Here is a 16,445-nt window from a genome sequence, read left to right on the forward strand (position 1 = left end):
CAAGGGCAGGCAGAGGTCAGTAATCTAGATCAGAGTCTTAAAGGTACAGGACAGCAGGCAGTCTCAGGGTCAGGGCAGGCAAAACGACAGGTCAAGGGCAGGCAGAGGTCAGTAATCTAGATCAGAGTCTTAAAGGTACAGGACAGCAGGCAGTCTCAGGGTCAGGGCAGGCAAAACGACAGGTCAAGGGCAGGCAGAGGTCAGTAATCTAGATCAGAGTCTTAAAGGTACAGGACAGCAGGCAGTCTCAGGGTCAGGGCAGGCAAAACGACAGGTCAAGGGCAGGCAGAGGTCAGTAATCTAGATCAGAGTCTTAAAGGTACAGGACAGCAGGCAGTCTCAGGGTCAGGGCAGGCAAAACGACAGGTCAAGGGCAGGCAGAGGTCAGTAATCTAGATCAGAGTCTTAAAGGTACAGGACAGCAGGCAGTCTCAGGGTCAGGGCAGGCAAAATGGTCAAAACCGGGAAAACTAGAAAACAGAAAAGACAGGAGCAAGGGGGAAAACGCTGGCAGGCTTGACAAACAAAACAAACTGGCTACATACAAACAGAGAACACAGGTATAAATACACAGGGGATAATGAGGGGAGATGGGGACAACTTGTGGGGGGTGGAGACAATCACAAAGACAGGTGAAACAGATAAGGGTGTGACAGTAGCAGTGTGGTTTGGTGGTGGAATCGGCAATGACACAGTTTCTGTTCTCTGGCTGAGCACAGAAATAACCTCCATGTTTCTAAACAGCAGACATCAGACAACCCTCCAAGAATACAACAACAGTAAACCAGATTAGTACAGCGCTGAGCGCTCCAGGCCAGAACATTGTTGCTGTTTTTTTCTACAGAGAGAAAATTGTGTTTTGTTCTTATTTTAAGTGAAACCCCACATTAAACACAGTTTAAAAAAAAAAATCTGCTACAAAAAAAGTATGTGTGTGTGTGTATTACATTCTCAGTGTCATATTCAGAGCCCTAACAAACCGTTTGTGGGATTACTGGAATGTGTAGTTACCATGTGCTGTTGTGTTTTATTGTATATTAATGTAGTGTATTTGAGTGTACTGCAGTAGTAGAGCGTTTACCAGTTCCAGTGTCAGATGGGGACATCTTACTCTGCCTGTGTTCCATATGGCACCCTAGTCCCTATACAATGCATTACTTTTGACCAGGGGCTATTGGACAAAAATAGAGAACTGTGTAGGTAATATGGTGCCATTTGGGAGGCAAGCTCTGGCTCAGGTTTACAGTCCAGTGAGCTTTTAGCCAAGACCTCCCATCTCCTACCCTTAAATAATGCCCCCCTCACCCTCCCTCTGCACCATCATATCTTTACAATAGCACTACACACACAGAGGCCCATTGTTGTCATATGCACTGCTGGTAGAATGGTAGGATGGTGGATGATTAGAAAAGTTAATTGGGGGCCAAGCTAACAGCTTTCCTTCTCTCCTTCTCTCCCTCTCTTCCTTGACCTAGTTCCACCCCTCCCCTCCTCCTTCTCTTGCCTCTCTCTCTCCTTTTCTCTGTCTGTCTGTTGTTCCTTTTCAGTGTTGTTAATGAGTGTTCTGAGGTTCTAGCATGGTGATGTACTTTAACTCTGTCTCACCCTGTAGAGACGAGAGGAGACATCTCCACCCTCTTTCTTTAATTAGTCTCCTCTACCGCTACCTCTCTCAACATCTATTTACATGTTTCTCTCTCTCTCTCTCCCAAATGGAGATGGCCTTGTGTCAGAATGGTTATCTTAGTCATGGGTAATGGTAATGCTGAGGTTTCACACATTAGTCTCTCTACTCTCGCCGTAGCCAAGTGTCTGTACACACACACACACACACACACACACACACACACACACACACACACACACACACACACACACACACACACACACACACACACACACACACACACACACACACACACACACACACACACACACACACACACACACAGTGCAGATGTGTGAGAAGTTAATGGAGGACAGGGAGAACAGACGACACAGAGCCTGTCATGTGTCATCTGACAGGCTCTGTTTCTTAATGCTCACTGTCTCTTCCTTCTCTCTGTCTCTACTTTATCCCCAACCTTCTCTCTCTCTCTCTCAATTCAATTTTAAGGGGCTTTATTGGCATGGGAACCATGTGTTAACATTGCCAAAGCAAGTGAGGTAGATAATATACAAAAGTGAAATAAACAATAAAAACATTACACATACAGAAATTTCAAAACAATAAAGACATTACAAATGTCATATTATATATATATATATACAGTGTTGTAACAATGTACAAATGGTTAAAGAACACAAGGGAAAATAAATAAGCATAAATATGGGTTGTATTTACACTGGTGTTTGTTCTTCACTGGTTGCCCTTTTCTTGTGGCAACAGGTCACAAATCTTGCTGCTGTGATGGCACACTGGAATTTCCCCCAGTAGATATGGGAGTTTATCAAAATTGGATTTGTTTTCAAATTCTTTGTGGATCTGTGTAATATGAGGGAAATAATTATCTCTAATATGGTCATACATTGGTCAGGAGGTTAGGAAGTGCAGCTAAGTTTCCACCTCATTTTGTGGGCAGTGTGCACATAGCCTGTCTTCTCTTGAGAGCCAGGTCTGTCTACGGCGGCCTTTCCCAATAGCAAGGCTATGCTCACTGAGTCTGTACATAGTCAAAGTTTTCCTTAAGTTTGGGTCAGTCACAGTGGACAGGTATTCTGCCACTGTGTACTCTTTGTTTAGGGCCAAAGAGCATTCTAGTTTGCTCTGTTTTTTTGTTAATTCTGTTTGGGTCTAATTGTGCTGCTGTCCTGGGTCTCTCTCTCTCTCTCTCTCGCTCTCTCTCTCTCTCTCTCTCTCTCTCTCTCTCTGTCTCTCTCTGTCTCTCTCTCCTCTTCTCTCTCTCTCTGTCTCTCTCTGTCTCTCTCTCTCTCTCTCTCTCTCTCGCTCTCTCTCTGCATCTCTCTCTCGGTCTCTCTCTCTCTCCTCTCTATCCTCTCTCTCCCCTTCTCTCTCCTCTTTTTCTCTCTCCTCTCTTTCTCTCTCTATCTATCTCTCTCTCTCCTTCTCTCTCTCTCTCTCTCTCCTCTTCTTTCTCTCTCTCTCTCCTCTCTCCCCTATCTTTCTCTGATGGACATGTTTCTGTCTCTGAGCTGGTGGACATGTTTCTGTCTCTGAGATGGTGGACATGTTTCTGTCTCTGAGCTGGTGGAGATGTTTCTGTCTCTGAGCTGGTGAAGATGTTTCTATCTCTGAGCTGGTGGAGATGTGTCTGTCTCTGAGCTGGTGGACATGTTTCTGTCTCTGAGCTGGTGGAGATGTTTCTGTCTCTGAGCTGGTGAAGATGTTTCTATCTCTGAGCTGGTGGAGATGTGTCTGTCTCTGAGCTGGTGGAGATGTGTCTGTCTCTGAGCTGGTGGAGATGTTTCTGTCTCTTAGCTGGTGAAGATGTTTCTGTCTCTGTGCTGGTGAAGATGTTTCTGTCTCTGAGCTAGTGAAGATGTTTCTGTCTCTGAGTTAGTGGAGATGTTTCTGTCTCTGATCTATTGAAGATGTTTCTGTCTCTGAGCTAGTGGACATGTTTCTGTCTCTGAGCTGGTGTACATGTGTCTGTCTCTGAGCTAGTGGGGATGTTTCTGTCTCTGAGCTAGTGAAGATGTTTCTGTCTCTGAGCTGGTGGGGATGTTTCTGTCTCTGAGCTGGTGACGATGTTTCTGTCTCTGAGCTGGTGGAGAAGTTTCTCCATCTGAGCTGGTGTACATGTTTCTGTCTCTGAGTTAGTGGAGATGTTTCTGTCTCTGAGCTGGTGAAGATGTTTCTGTCTCTGAGCTAGTGAAGATGTTTCTGTCTCTGAGCTAGTGGAGATGTTTCTGTCTGATCTATTGAAGATGTTTCTGTCTCTGAACTGGTGGACATGTTTCTGCATCTGAGCTGGTGTACATGTTTCTGTCTCTGAGCTGGTGGAGATGTTTCTGTCTCTGAGCTGGTGGAGATGTTTCTGTCTCTTAGCTGGTGAAGATGTTTCTGTCTCTGAGCTGGTGAAGATGTTTCTATGTCTGAGCTGGTGGAGATGTGTCTGTCTCTGAGCTGGTGGAGATGTTTCTGTCTTTTAGCTGGTGAAGATGTTTCTGTCTCTGTGCTGGTGAAGATGTTTCTGTCTCTGAGCTAGTGAAGATGTTTCTGTCTCTGAGCTAGTGGAGATGTTTCTGTCTCTGATCTATTGAAGATGTTTCTGTCTCTGAGCTGGTGAAGATGTTTCTGTCTCTGAGCTGGTGGACATGTTTCTGTCTCTGAGCTGGTGAAGATGTTTCTGTCTCTGAGCTGGTGGACATGTTTCTGTCTCTGAGCTGGTGGACATGTTTCTGTCTCTGAGCTAGTGGAGATGTTTCTGTCTCTGAGCTAGTGAAGATGGTTCTGTCTCTGAGCTGGTGAAGATGTTTCTGTCTCTGAGCAAGTAAAGATGTTTCTATCTCTGAGCTGGTGAAAATGTTTCTGTCTAAGAGCTGGTGAAGATGTTTCTGTCTCTGAGCTGGTGGAGATGTTTCTGTCTCTGAGCTGGTGGAGATGTTTCTGTCTCTGAGCTTGTGACGATGTTTCTGTCTCTGAGCTGGTGGACATGTTTCTGTCTCTGAGCTGGTGGACATGTTTCTGTCTCTGAGCTGCTGACAATGTTTCTGTCTCTGAGCTGATGGGGATGTTTCTGTCTCTGACCTGGTGGGCATGTTTCTGTCTCTGAGCTGGTGGACATGTTTCTGTCTCTGTTTTCTCAGTCTCTGTACTGTTCTAATGAGATCTGATGCTCTGTGGCTCTGCTGCCTGTCCCTCTGCGGGAGACGGGAGATGTTTTAGTACATTAAATATCTTGCGATCTACTTGGGAAAATACTGTTTCTGTCTCTCTACTGTTTCACTCTAAACTGATCTTACTGTATCTGTCTGTTTATTTAATGATGGCTGATGTGTCTTTTTCTCTCTTCCGTATTCAGGACATGTGATGTGTGTGTTTGTACGTGTTTAGCTATACTTGTGGGGACCAGAAGTCCCCACAAGAATAGTAAACACACAAACATTTTACCAACTGGAGACATTTTGTTGTTCCCCACAAGGACAAATGCGATTTCTAGAGGGTTAAGGTTGGAATTAATGTTAAGGTTAGAATTAGGTTTAGGGTTAGGAGCTAGGGTTGGGGTTAGGAGCTAGGGTTAGAGTTAAGGTTAGGTTTTCAGGTTAAGGTTAGGGTTAGGGGTAGTGTTAGGGTAAGGGTACGGGTTAGGTTTAGGGTTAGGGGTTAGGGAAATTTGGATTTTGAATGGTACTGAATTGTGTGTCCCCACAAGATTAGTTGTACAAGACTGTGTGTGTGTGTGTAAGTGGTGTATTAATTAAATCTGATGGGTTGTCTTGAGGGCATTTACCCACAAAGCTCCATCCTGATGAGAGCTAAAACATGTGTGACATTTCACTGAGGCTCATCTGAAACAAACATACGTACGTGCGCATGCACACACACACTAGCACCACCCCCACTCCCCCTCTCTTTCTGTCACTGAACTTTGTAATTCTCGTTCTCTCTCCCTGTGTCACACACAGTCTGTATCACTCTGTAAATGTATGGACAGACCAAAATGACAGAAAGAAAAAGAGGAGAGGAGACAGCTGCTGTTGTCTCCCCTGGTTTCTCCAATACAGAAAATAATTCTATAATATTCCATTTATATCAAAGTACCAGGCATTTATCTGTTGGAGAGGTCACTGGAGAGCCCTACTTAGTGAGGCTGAAAGGAGAGACAGCGAGGGAGCAAGACAGAGAGAACAGAGAAAGAAAAAGAGAGAGAGAGAGAAAGTGACAGAAAGAGAAGAGAGGGAGGATGCCTGTTAACCCCACCCCCTTGGTTATTCTTTGATGATTTGTCAACCAGTTTCCTCTGACTCCACCCAATGATCTGTCCTCGCTGCTGCCTGTCCTTCGCACACACACACACACACACACACACACACACACACACACACACACACACACACACACGGTAACAGTAATCTCCTCACTAACCAGTCACCTCCAGACTGATCGACGGATGTACCCGTCAGTCTGACTGACATTTCAGCTGATAGACAGACAGACTGACTAACAACAGGACACAAGGCCAGCAAGCTTATTGGTCTACAATGTCTTTTTGTGTCATTGTGACATGTGTTGAGGAATTATAATCATGTGAGTAACAGTGTGTCTATGTGTAAACAGAATGTGGGAGCTAACCAGGATGTTGCTACAGGAGACAGACAGCTTCCATCTGGAGAATCACACAGATTACTACAGGAGACGTGTGTGTGTGTGTGTGTGTGTGTGTGTGTGTGTGTGTGTGTGTGTGTGAGAGAGAGAGCATCCCAGAGTTATCTGTTCAACCAAGCTTAGACAGAGAATGCTAAAGAAAGAGGGAAGTCCATGTAGAAAGATACATGAGAGAAAGAGAGAGCGATGAGTAGAGAAGGTGAGATATAAAGCAGAAGAGATATGTATATACACTGACTATACAAAACATTGAGTACACCTGCTCTTTCCATGGCATAGACTGACCAGGTGAAAGCTATGATGCCTTACTGATGCCTTTTGTTAAATCCACTTCAATCAGTGTCGGCTGAGGCTGGGGGGTGCAACTCAATATTAGGAGGGTGTTCTTAATGTTTTGTACACTCAGTGAGAAAAACATACTATTTTAAATATTCTGTTTGAGAGGTAGTAGGGAGGACTACATCTCTGTGAAGTTTGGCCTGGAATACTACCCACTGGGCACACAATGGTTGAATCAACATTGTTTCCACGCCATTTTAATGAAATTACGTTGAACCAATGTGGAATAGATGTTGAATTGAGGTCTGTGCCCAGTGGGTTCCAATCAGTGGCGTATTCAGGCCACGAAGGGCAAGCACGCCGCCATTCACATCAACAGGGCTGTAGTGGAGCGGGTCTAGAGCTTCAAGTTCCTCAGTGTCCACATCACTAAGGATCTATCATGGTCCACGCACACCAACACAGTCGTGAAGAGGGCACGACAAATCCTCTTCCCCATCAAGAGGCTGAAAAGATTTAGCATGGCCCTCAGATCCTCAAAAAGTTATACAGCTGCACCATTGAGACCATCTTGACTGGCTGCTTCACCACTTGGTATGGCAACTACCTGGCATCCGACCGCAAGGCGCTACAGAGGGTAGTGTGTACAGCCCAGTACATCACTGGGGCCGAGCTCCCTGCCATCCAGGACCTCTATACCAGGCAGGTTCAGAGGAAGGCCCCAAAATTGTCAAAGACTCCAGCCGCACAAGTCATAGACTGTTCTCTCTGCTACCGCATGGCAACGATACTGATGCACCAAGTCTGGAACCAACAGGACCCTGAACAGCTTCTACCCCCAAGCCATAATGCTGCTACATAGTTAGTCCGGGTGGCTATTTGGTTAACTATTGAACTGTCTGCATTGACCCTTTTTGCACTAACTCTTTGGACTCATCACATACGCTGCTGCTACTGTTTACTATCTGTCACTTTGTTACTGGTTGTATGTTCATATCTACTTGAATGACCTCGTAGCCCTGCTGGTACCCTGTGTATATAGCCAAGTTATTGTTACTCATTGTGTATTTATCATTACTTTTATTATTAAGTGTTTTACTTTCTAGTATTGTTCTATTTGATTTATTTCTGCATTGTTGGGAAAGGCCATTAAGTATGAATTTCACTGTTAGTGTACACCTGTTGTTTACAAAGACTTTGACAAATACCGATAATATATATTGTTTATTCATAAATCTCACCGGGAAACGAATAAGAGCGAGCGAAACAGCTTCTCTCGATCTACTAATACTAATGTGTAGCTCATGTATCTGATGCTGTCTGGCAAAAAATAATAGGACATGCCGTATTATTTTTGTCCAGACAGACGGCCGCTGTTTGCCTCGCTCGGGTGCTTTCTCTGGTGAAAAAGCGAATTTAATGAAAGGACTAGATAGACACGAATGAGAAATCATTTTATTCGTTTGTTTACTTTTTTATTGAAACCATTTTTGGGGAAGCCTGGCATCCATGAATACACACCACTTTGTAGGCGGAATGTCATTACGCTTATGATGTTTGAAAATAGATGTACCTTCTCATTCAAATGGCGTGCACAGTGCACTGTTCGACTTTCTTTGTAGTAGATGCGCAGGTAATACATTTAATCTACTTTTTGAAGAGATTTGTTTGACAATCAGATAAAAATATAATCTGGTTGTGTTCATGACACATTAACGGTAATACATTTTTACAGTTAAATGACATGTCTTTGCTGTAAAGCACATAACAGATGTTTGTCCACACAGACATAGGATGTCCCGTTAAAAACATAGAGACCGCCTGAATGTCATGGTATAATTCGTACTCCGGCTGGCATTTTCAAGTCAATTTACTGCTGAATGCTAATAGCCATATATAAAATCCTGATATTGAATACAAACACTGTAACAAGACTTTTGGGATTGATTTATGTTTAAAACAGGGAAACGTACCAAACATAAGCGGAAGTATTTAACGTGTTGAACCATCATAACTAGATTTAAAAATCCATCTTGCATCGATTAAGGTTCAAACTGTTTTTCTATGACCTGTATCAACACCCCACACAATATTTTTCACTTTGCTCACTACAGGCAAATTCAGATATGTTGTTTTGACATTCCAATCTGTTTTTTAAACTCTCATCCATCCAACTCTCTCTCTCTTTACTTTGTTTTCTTACGCAGATCGGTTTTTGATACTCTTTTTTTTTTTTACCTCCCTCCACACACGCACACTCAATTTCCCCTGAAAACACGAAACCAGGACAGCCCAGCAGAAAAATAGTTAACACGCACCCTGCTTTCTGATTGGCTGTCAACCCTGGTGTTCTGAGCTACCCTACAGAGAGAGGTAACTAGGCAACTTCAGCGGCTGCCGAACAGAGGGCAGGAGAGAGAGAGAGGTAACCACGACAAAAAGGGGGACGAGAATAAAGGGAAATTACGCGCGGGAATAGGAAATCCTGACATATTTTTTAAATATTTTTTATATCGGGGTAGTGGGATGTAGGCGCGATTCAGTCACTATCCCTTGGATGGGAAAGTGGATAACCGCTTCTGAAACCTTGTTTGTGGATGTTGGGAATAACGTGGATGGTTGTTGGATTGTAACCTCGCAGCAGAATTGGAACTAACAGTAGGCCTACTCAATCTCGGACCGGCAGTAAGAAGGTAAACCAGTGATGAAAAGGCATTTGGACGAAATGAAAGCTTTAGGTTTACGCAGATGAGCATATAAATATCGCTGCAGAATGTCACAACGGTGCATGGCAGGTGTTTTGTAAATCGGATGTTTTTCCAGACAAATATAATATTCACTGCAGCAGATCTCCTGCTGCATCAGGGTTTAATGGTTGGAAAAGAAAGTCTTTAAAAGTAAGCTTTAGACTTCTCAGTGTGTAGAAATGACTCGTGTGTGTGTGTTACAGAAATGGGGAGAGAGCAGGCAGTTGTTTGCTGCATTGACATATTTCAGTGAGCGTGCATGTGTGCGTGAGTGAGCGTGCGTGTGTGAGCGTGCATGTGTGTGTGAGTGAGTGTGTGTATGCGGATATTCCTGGGTGTTCCATATTCAGGCAGTCGGGTTCTACTTGGTGTTCTACCGCGCCAAGTTAGGGAGCCTCTCTCTTTTCCTCTCTCAGGCTGTTGAATGACCTCTGTGCTGGATCCTGCCTTGAGGAGAATGAGTTGAAGTGTAACTGGGCTGTTCTGATATTGATCAGCAACTGGAGGAGTAATGTAATGAATACTACTCTGTCAGGGGCTAGGGGGGAAAGAGGTGGAGAAAGAGAGAGAAAGGGTAGGATAGAGAGAAAGGTCTTGTGAATGGGTATCCCAGTCGGTCTGTGCATGGCTGAAAGCTGCATTAATCATGAAATGGCTACACACACATACACACACACACACACTAGAGCTATAGCTGCTCCTCAGTTCTGCTCTAGCGCTTCACAGAATCTGTCCACTAGGTCTTCACAGAATCTGTCCACTAGGTCTTCACAGAATCTGTCCACTAGGTCTTCACAGAATCTGTCCACTAAGTCTTCACAGAATCTGTCCACTAGGTCTTCACAGAATCTGTCCACTAAGTCTTCACAGAATCTGTCCACTAAGCCTTCACCCATGCAGGCAACTACCTGCGTCTGTTTCTGTTCAATCCACTCTGTGTGTGCGTGCCTAAAGGACATCATGCTGCTTGCTTAGCGAGTACCATCTCCTCCTGATTCGGCTCGCACCCAGGACCTCTACCTTGCTAGCACATGTGACCACCCAAACGTCTTACCAGTCAGCGCCACGGGAGAGCTAGCTATTCGCTGGCGAAAGTGGGGACACTTCAGGCTGAGGAATAAGTTTCACACATCCCCATGTGCTACACGTGAGTGTTTGGTAGGATGAGGGGTGTGCAGTGTGGGACGGCATGTTGTCCACGTCACAACGCCTCATTTGGTAAAGAGAAATGGAGGGTGATGGGATATGACAGAAGGCAGACCACACATTTCTCTTTCGCCCCAGAGTTAGGGTGTGTGAGTGAGTGTATGTGTGTGTGTGTGTGTGTGACAGGAGACAAATCACCAACACACACACACTTCGCTCAGCCAGCAGCTCCACCAAGGCCAAAGCTCCCTTGCTACCATGGTAACATACAGTGCCTTGCGAAAGTATTCGGCCCCCTTGAACTTTGCGATCTTTTGCCACATTTCAGGCTTCAAACATAGAGATATAAAACTGTATTTTTTTTGTGAAGAATCAACAACAAGTGGGACACAATCATGAAGTGGAACGACATTTATTGGATATTTCAAACTTTTTTAACAAATCAAAAACTGAAAAATTGGGCGTGCAAAATTATTCAGCCCCTTTACTTTCAGTGCAGCAAACTCTCTCCAGAAGTTCAGTGAGGATCTCTGAATGATCCAATGTTGACCTAAATGACTAATGATGATAAATACAATCCACCTGTGTGTAATCAAGTCTCCGTATAAATGCACCTGCACTGTGATAGTCTCAGAGGTCCGTTAAAAGCGCAGAGAGCATCATGAAGAACAAGGAACACACCAGGCAGGTCCGAGATACTGTTGTGAAGAAGTTTAAAGCCGGATTTGGATACAAAAAGATTTCCCAAGCTTTAAACATCCCAAGGAAAACTTTGCAAGCGATAATATTGAAATGGAAGGAGTATCAGACCACTGCAAATCTACCAAGACCTGGCCGTCTCTCTAAACCTTCAGCTCATACAAGGAGAAGACTGATCAGAGATGCAGCCAAGAGGCCCATGATCACTCTGGATGAACTGCAGAGATCTACAGCTGAGGTGGGAGACTCTGTCCATAGGACAACAATCAGTCGTATATTGCACAAATCTGGCCTTTATGGAAGAGTGGCAAGAAGAAAGCCATTTCTTAAAGATATCCATAAAAAGTGTCGTTTAAAGTTTGCCACAAGCGACCTGGGAGACACACCAAACATGTGGAAGAAGGTGCTCTGGTCAGATGAAACCTGACCAAATGTTTGGCGTAAAAGCAACACAGCTCATCACCCTGAACACACTATCCCCACTGTCAAACATGGTGGTGGCAGCATCATGGTTTGGGCCGGCTTTTCTTCAGCAGGGACAGGGAAGATGGTTAAAATTGATGGGAAGATGGATGGAGCCAAATACAGGACCATTCTGGAAGAAAACCTGATGGAGTCTGCAAACGACCTGAGACTGGGACGGAGATTTGTCTTCCAACAAGACAATGATCCAAAACATAAAGCAAAATCTACAATGGAATGGTTCAAAAATAAACATATCCAGGTGTTAGAATGGCCAAGTCAAAGTCCAGACCTGAATCCAATCGAGAATCTGTGGAAAGAACTGAAAACTGCTGTTCACAAATGCTCCCCATCCAACCTCACTGAGCTCGAGCTGTTTTGCAAGGAGGAATATGAACAAATTTCATTCTCTCGATGTGCAAAACTGATAGAGACATACCCCAAGCGACTTACAGCTGTAATCGCAGCAAAAGGTGGCGCTACAAAGTATTAACTTAAGGGGGCTGAATAATTTTGCACACCCAATTTTTCAGTTTTTTTATTTGTTAAAAAAGTTTGAAATATCCAATAAATGTCGTTCCACTTCATGATTGTGTCCCACTTGTTGTTGATTCTTCACAAAAAAATACAGTTTTATATCTTTATGTTTGAAGCCTGAAATGTGGCAAAAGGTCGCAAAGTTCAAGGGGGGCGAATACTTTCGCAAGGCACTGTATTTCTAAGGTGTGATTGGTCAAAGGAGGGTCATGGCAATGAAACGTTTTCTCAAAAGTAAGTATGTGAATGATGGACATAGTAAACAGACTATAATGGGGAATATAGACCCTGGTATCACTGGGAAAATATTCTCTCAGGTTTTACACTCTTCTTCGTTGCTCTCTCTTTTTGTCTCTTCCCCCGTCTTGCGATCCATTGTGGAGGATTCACCACTAGCTAGCTATTAGTGTGTGTGTGTGTGTGTCTCAGGATGAATCAGAGCTAGCTATTAGTGAGGTGTTGTCACACCTCTACAGTGTTACATCGGCCTCTCTCGCTCTTCCTGCCAGTTCTTACCACCTAGTCAGTAATGTGTGTGTGTGCCTGCGTCTGAGTGTCTGTGTGTTTGTGTTTGTCTGCAGATGTTTCAGTCCTTCCACTTGTTTCCTCACCTCTCAGGTTACCTGGTCTGCCTCTGGAACCTTTGAAGCCACTTTAGAATCCAGTCCTGTGTGTGTGTGTGTGTGTGTGTGTGTGTGTGTGTGTGTGTGTGTGTGTGTGTGTGTGTGTGTGTGTGTGTGTGTGTGCGCGCGTGTGTGCTCGTGCATTTGAGGCCCTCTTACTTCAGTCTTTGTGGGCCCAGCAGGCAGCTTCAGGTCACCATAGAAACGCAGAGAGCATTGTGTAGAAACCCTCAAAGAAAAGACAAGTCTCTGTCTCTGCCCTCTCTCTCTCTCTCTCTGTGTGTCTGTCTATCTCTCCCTCTCTTTCTCTCTCATTGTAATTATTCAGAAGCACTGTGAGCCCTTCAGGGGACTTGTTAATATATAAAGGACATTATGTCTGTAGGGTTCTGTACAGTTCTCCCATAGGGCTGGGTTCTGTAAAGTTCTTTCATAGGGCTGGGTTCTGTACAGTTCTTCCATAGGGCTGGGTTCTATACAGTTCTTCCATAGGGCTGGGTCCTGTACAGTTCTTCCATAGGGCTGGGTTCTGTACAGTTCTCCAATAGAGCTGGGTTCTGTACAGTTCTTCAATAGAGCTGGGTTCTGACAGTTCTTCCAAAGGGCTGGGTTCTGTACAGTTCTCCAATAGGGCTGGGTTCTGTACAGTACTCCAATAGAGCTGGGTTCTGTACAGTTCTCCAATAGAGCTGGGTTCTGTACAGTTCTTCCATAGGACTGGGTTCTGTACAGTTCTTCCATAGGGCTGGGTTCTGTACAGTTCTCCCACAGGGCTGGGTTCTGTACAGTTCTCCAATAGAGCTGGGTTCTGTACAGTTCTCCAATAGAGCTGGGTTCTGTACAGTTCTTCCATAGGGCTGGGTTCTGTACAGTTCTCCAATAGGGCTGGGTTCTGTACAGTTCTCCAATAGGGCTGGGTTCTGTACAGTTGTCCAATAGGGCTGGGTTCTGTACAGTTCTCCCATAGGGCTGGGTTCTGTACAGTTCTCCAATAGAGCTGAGTTCTGTACAGTTCTCCAATAGAGCTGGGTTCTGTACAGTTCTCCCATAGGGCTGGGTTCTGTACAGTTCTCCCATAGGGCTGGGTTCTGTACAGTTCTCCAATAGAGCTGGGTTCTGTACAGTTCTTCCATAGGGCTGGGTTCTGTACAGTTCTCAATAGGGCTGGGTTCTGTACAGTTCTCCAATAGAGCTGGGTTCTGTACAGTTCTCCAATAGAGCTGGGTTCTGTACAGTTCTTCCATAGGGCTGGGTTCTGTACAGTTCTTCCATAGGGCTGGGTTCTGTACAGTTCTCCCATAGGGCTGGGTTCTGTACAGTTCTCCCATAGGGCTGGGTTCTGTACAGTTCTCCAATAGGGCTGGGTTCTGTACAGTTCTCCAATAGTTCTCCAATAGGGCTGGGTTCTGTACAGTTCTCCAATAGAGCTGGGTTCTGTACAGTTCTCCCATAGGGCTGGGTTCTGTACAGTTCTCTGCCATAGGGCTGGGTTCTACAGTTCTCCATAGGGCTGGGTTGTACAGTTCTTCCATAGGGCTGGGTTCTGTACAGTTCTTCCATAGGGCTGGGTTCTGTACAGTTCTTCCATAGGGCTGGGTTCTGTGCAGTTCTCCCATAGGGCTGGGTTCTGTACAGTTCTTCCATAGGGCTGGGTTCTGTACAGTTCTCCAATAGAGCTGGGTTCTGTATAGTTCTCCAATAGAGCTGGGTTCTGACAGTTCTTCCAAAGGGCTGGGTTCTGTACAGTTCTTCCATAGGGCTGGGTTCTGTACAGTTCTCCCATAGAGCTGGGTTCTGTACAGTTCTCCAATAGAGCTGGGTTCTGACAGTTCTTCCAAAGGGCTCGGTTCTGTACAGTTCTCCCATAGGGCTGGGTTCTGTACACTTCTCCAATAGGGCTGGGTTCTGTACAGTTCTCCAATAGATCTGGGTTCTGTACAGTTCTCCAATAGAGCTGGGTTCTGACAGTTCTTCCAAAGGGCTGGGTTCTGTACAGTTCTTACATAGGGCTGGGTTCTGTACAGTTCTTACATAGGGCTGGGTTCTGTACAGTTCTTCCATAGGGCTGGGTCCTGTACAGTTCTTACATAGGGCTGGGTTCTGTACAGTTCTTACATAGGGCTGGGTTCTGTACAGTTCTTCCATAGGGCTGGGTTCTGTACAGTTCTGCCATAGGGCTGGGTTCTGTACAGTTCTCCCATAGGGCTGGGTTCTGTACAGTTCTTCCATAGGGCTGGGTTCTGTACAGTTCTTCCATAGGGCTGGGTTCTGTGCAGTTCTCCCAATAGGGCTGGGTTCTGTACAGTTCTCCCATAGGGCTGGGTTCTGTACAGTTCTCCCATAGGGCTGGGTTCTGTACAGTTCTCCAATAGGGCTGGGTTCTGTACAGTTCTCCCACAGGGCTGGGTTCTGTACAGTTCTCCAATAGAGCTGGGTTCTGTACAGTTCTCCAATAGAGCTGGGTTCTGACAGTTCTTCCAAAGGGCTGGGTTCTGTACAGTTCTCCAATGGGTTCTGTACAGCTGGGTTCTGTACAGTTCTTCCATAGGGCTGGGTTCTGTACAGTTCTTCCATAGGGCTGGGTTCTGTACAGTTCTCCATAGGGCTGGGTTCTGTACAGTTCTCCAATAGGGCTGGGTTCTGTACAGTTCTCCAATAGGGCTGGGTTCTGTACAGTTCTCCAATAGAGCTGGGTTCTGTACAGTTCTCCCATAGGGCTGGGTTCTGTACAGTTCTCCCATAGGGCTGGGTTCTGTACAGTTCTCCCATAGGGCTGGGTTCTGTACAGTTCTTCCATAGGGCTGGGTTCTGTACAGTTCTTCCATAGGGCTGGGTTCTGTACAGTTCTCCCATAGGGCTGGGTTCTGTACAGTTCTCCAATAGGGCTGGGTTCTGTACAGTTCTCCCATAGGGCTGGGTTCTGTACAGTTCTTCCATAGGGCTGGGTTCTGTACAGTTCTTCCATAGGGCTGGGTTCTGTACAGTTCTCCAATAGAGCTGGGTTCTGTATAGTTCTCCAATAGAGCTGGGTTCTGACAGTTCTTCCAAAGGGCTGGGTTCTGTACAGTTCTTACATAGGGCTGGGTTCTGTACAGTTCTTACATAGGGCTGGGTTCTGTACAGTTCTTCCATAGGGCTGGGTCCTGTACAGTTCTTCCATAGGGCTGGGTTCTGTACAGTTCTCCAATAGGGCTGGGTTCTGTACAGTTCTCCAATAGGGTTGGGTTCTGTACAGTTCTCCAATAGGGTTGGGTTCTGTACAGTACTCCAATAGAGCTGGGTTCTGTACAGTTCTCCAATAGAGCTGGGTTCTGTACAGTTCTCCCATAGGGCTGGGTTCTGTACAGTTCTCCAATAGAGCTGGGTTCTGTACAGTTCTTGCATAGGGCTGGGTTCTGTACAGTTCTTCCATAGGGCTGGGTTCTGTACAGTTCTCCAATAGAGCTGGGTTCTGTACAGTTCTCCAATAGAGCTGGGTTCTGACAGTTCTTCCAAAGGGCTGGGTTCTGTACAGTTCTCCCATAGGGCTGGGTTCTGTACAGTTCTCCAATAGGGCTGGGTTCTGTACAGTTCTCCAATAGATCTGGGTTCTGTACAGTTCTCCAATAGAGCTGGGTTCTGACAGTTCTTCCAAAGGGCTGGGTTCTGTACAGTTCTTACATA

At 45.3% G+C, this 16,445-nt stretch overlaps 1 protein-coding gene across 4 annotated transcripts in view; it reads left to right on the plus strand.

Annotated features, from left to right (window-relative positions):
• Positions 1 to 8,970: 8,970 nt before the first annotated feature.
• The window catches only part of LOC112246359 (disabled homolog 1), a 112,325-nt gene continuing 104,850 nt past the window's right edge, over positions 8,971 to 16,445 (plus strand). For all 4 annotated transcript variants that reach the window (XM_042322218.1, XM_042322219.1, XM_042322220.1 and 1 more), the window contains exon 1: positions 8,971 to 9,261. The gene's annotated coding sequence lies outside the window, so the exon portion shown is untranslated. The remainder of the gene's footprint in view (positions 9,262 to 16,445) is intronic.

This window comes from Oncorhynchus tshawytscha, linkage group LG05 (genome assembly GCF_018296145.1).
Source record: "Oncorhynchus tshawytscha isolate Ot180627B linkage group LG05, Otsh_v2.0, whole genome shotgun sequence".
NCBI lineage: Eukaryota > Metazoa > Chordata > Actinopteri > Salmoniformes > Salmonidae > Oncorhynchus > Oncorhynchus tshawytscha.